Genomic DNA, 3,760 nt, shown 5'->3' with positions numbered 1-3,760 from the left:
CTTTTCCCGGTATTGAGAGAAGAGTGATGCCCCTGTAGTTATCACACTTGCTGAGATCGCCTTTCTTCGGTATTTTGATCAGAAGTCCTTCTTTCCAGTCTGTTGGTACTTGTTCCTCATCCCAAATCTTATTGAAGAGAATGTAGAGTATCCTTGCAGTTGCCGCCACGTCTGCTTTTAGTGCCTCTGCTGGGATGTTGTCCGGTCCTGCTGCTTTGCCACTCTTGATTTGTCTGATGGCCATGCTGATTTCTTCAATTGTTGGTGGGCCAACATTGATTGGGAGGTCTGTGAGTGCTGCTTCGATGTCGGGTGGGTTCAGTGGAGCTGGTCGATTCAAGAGTTCTTTGAATTGTTCTACACACCTGTTTTGTTGCTCTTCAATGTTGGTGATTACCTCGCCTTCCTTGCTTTCCACTGGTCGTTATGGTTTGCGGCGATTTCCAGAGAGTTTCTTTGTCGTGTCATACAATTGTCTCACATTTCCTTCTCTTGCAGCCTTTTCCGCCGTCGTTGCTAAATCTTCCACATATTTACGTTTGTCGGTTCTGATACTCGTCTTTATTTGTTTGTTTACTTCTGTGTATTCAACTTGTGCCTTGGCTTTCTCTGCTCTTGTTCGACTGGTATTGATTGCTGCCTTCCTGTTCCTCCTTTCTTGAATCTTATACAGTATATCAACAGTGATCCATTCCTTGTGGTGGTGCTTCTTGTGACCCAGGACCTCATGACATGTTGAAGTGTTTGCCTCTTTGATCCCCTTCCAGTTGCTTTCCACAGTAGTTCCTTCCCCACTGAGTGGATCATGAAAGGTCTGAAACTTATTGCTGAGGACTATCTTGAATTTGCTGAGTTTGTTAGTATCCTGGAGAAAGGCCGTATTGAACTTTTGTGATACTGTCTGCCCCGTTGTCCAGTGCTTCTTGAGTTTCAATTTCATCTTGGCGACCAGTAAGTGATGATCTGATGCTATATCAGCTCCTCTCTTGGTTCTCACGTCCTCTATAGTCCTCCTGAACGTTTTGTTGATGCAAATATGGTCGATTTGGTTTTGTGTAGAGTGATCCAGTGAAGTCCATGTGGTTTTGTGTATGCGTTTATGTGGGAATATGGTGCCGCCTATGACCAGCTTATTGAAGGCACATAGATTTGCAAATCTCTCACCATTTTCGTTTCTTTCTCCCAGTCCGTGTCGTCCCATGATGTCTTCATATCCAGTGTTGTCCGTTCCAACCTTGGCATTGAAATCTCCCATCAGAATGGTCAGGTTCTTTGTTGGGCACTTCTCGACTATTGACTGCAGCCTATTGTAGAATTGATCTTTAGCGTCTTCATTGTAGTCGTTGGTAGGCGCATAGCATTGGATGATGTTCATTGAAATGCCCTCTTTCTTTGTTTTAAACGAGGCTTTGATGATCCTTGGTCCATGAGATTCCCATCCTATAAGCGCATTTTGCGCTTGTTTGGACAGCATCAATGCAACTCCTTGTGTATGTGGAGCATTTTCTTCTTCATGACCGGGGTATAACAGGAGTTCTCCTGAAGTTAGTCGTTGTTGTCCAACTTGTGTCCAATGTGTTTCACTGATCCCAAGTACCTCTAGTTTGTATCTTCTCATTTCTGCAGCAATCTGGAAGGCTCTTCCGGTGTCCCACATTGTACGAACATTCCATGTACCTAAATAAATGGTCGCTCTGGTTGTCAGAAGGGGCATCGGCCTCGTAACTTCCGAAGGGATTCGGCTTTCATCATGAGGCGTCATAATTCTTCTAAATGAAGATCTTCTGACTCCCAGGGCAGAGTTTAAAAGTTTTGGATAATCTTTTCTGGTTAGCGTTTTTTAGCGAGCTAGTTTTCTACGGGATGGGGACGCTAACACCATGCCCAACCCCCCTCCTTTATCCGGGCTTGGGACCGGCAGTAGCCCCCGGAGGGACTCCAGGCGGAGTTAATATTCCGAATAACCTATGAGGAAAGCAATGCAGTGTGCCATACATGGATACTGGATATCGTAGACTTAAAAGACAAAACAAAGGGTGAGGTCTCTGAGATATTACCGGAGCAACTCTAAATGATTAGTTGCATTTATGGGTACATATGTAATGTTGAACTGATTATTACCGTGGTTTACCTCCATTATTTTGTTATCTATGAATGCTAGATCATCAAGAGAGACGGTCACCTCAGACACATAAGATATTTTGACATATTATATTGTGGAGATTTTAGTCACATTTGCGTATAGACTTCATCCATTTTAAATGTCCCCATTAATTACTTCATATACCTAAGTAGTTACAAATCTTTTCCACCATCTCATTTATTACGGTCCTGTAGCACTCAGGTATCAATCAACTAATAACTGTTTTGATCTCGTATTCCATATCGGAATACTCTGAAGCACCGCTGTTTTTAGTTTTTCATGAACTGTCACTTTAAACATTCGGTTTACGAGGTCTTAGTGGCATTGGTTCCTAAACATATGGTCCTTAAAACGTTAGATACAATAACTGAGATGAACTACATTGAGAGTTGAACACTTCGATAAGGTCAGAAGATCTGAAAGAAGGAACACTTAAAAATGATGGGATGTCTCGGAGATGGAAGAATGGTCATCCTTTGTGACTTCTTCCTTTTTATTACAAATATTTTATTTTGTCCCTGACCAAAATGTGTTCTTCAAAGGTTCATAAATAGTATGCTATTGACTACAGTGATAGAAAGATCCAGTATAGACAATGATGTGACTTCTGAGTAAGATCTTCTAGATAGGTTTTCATATCACGAGAAGTTCGCAGCATTATATTAGGCCTATCATTCTAGTAGTATGGATAAATATATCGATAGTGACCTAGACCTAAATCCAACAAGGTTCATGATCTCAACAGCTCTGTAACAAGTGAACCAACTTTGTGATCGTAACATATAGTTTGAGAAGATATTTTGAATACAAGGAAATGTTTTTTAACCTGAGAAGGCATATCGCCGAGTTAGTAAGCACCCAATTACCCAGCGTGAACCCTGGAATCCCGTTTACCGCAATTATTGTTCGGTCGTTACATGGATGTAGGTTAGGGGGGAGTCGTCTTGAACTGTGTTAAATATCCTAAGCTAACGGAAGCATTTGATAAAAGGCTGATAATAAAAACAAAAATGCATGCATATGTACTAAAAATTAAAAATCTGTAGTTTTATAGCCATAACAAAACCTTTCAACTTATATTAGCAGAGAGAAAAGGTAGATCTATCGAAAAATTATGATAGACTCAAAATCAATGACACAAAAGATATGCAGGCTTTTGTGAAAAGGTATTTGTAGACAGACTAAGAACAATTTCACAAATCTTCTTTTGCGAGTATCTTCCTGCTGAGTGTTTACAATGATCCATGATTAAGCATAGTTAATGTTTGAAAGATAATCCATGCCAAAGGTGTATCTGTATATGCTGACAATTGAATAAATATTAGTGTAGAAAAATGTTCCAAATGACAACTGTAATTTTATATTAGCAGGTGCGTCAGAAGCTAGAAAAATGAAAGAATATATTACGAGGAACCCAAAGTACAATAAGTAGCTTGCGTACATGATGAGCAAAAATCCATCTAAATCGAAATGTACTAGGAAATTTAGGCAACGACGTTAGGAATATTTATAATCAATGAAGATAGTTACACAAATTAAGTGGAACAATACGATGTGTTTCCCTATTTTTCAGATTCCTTAGGAAAACAGAAGGTGATTCATTCCTGTTGGTAACCA

Source organism: Schistosoma haematobium, chromosome ZW (assembly GCF_000699445.3).
Source record: "Schistosoma haematobium chromosome ZW, whole genome shotgun sequence".
Taxonomy (NCBI): Eukaryota; Metazoa; Platyhelminthes; class Trematoda; order Strigeidida; family Schistosomatidae; genus Schistosoma; species Schistosoma haematobium.
The sequence above is the reverse complement of the archived record's forward strand: the minus strand, read 5'-3'. Positions refer to the sequence as shown.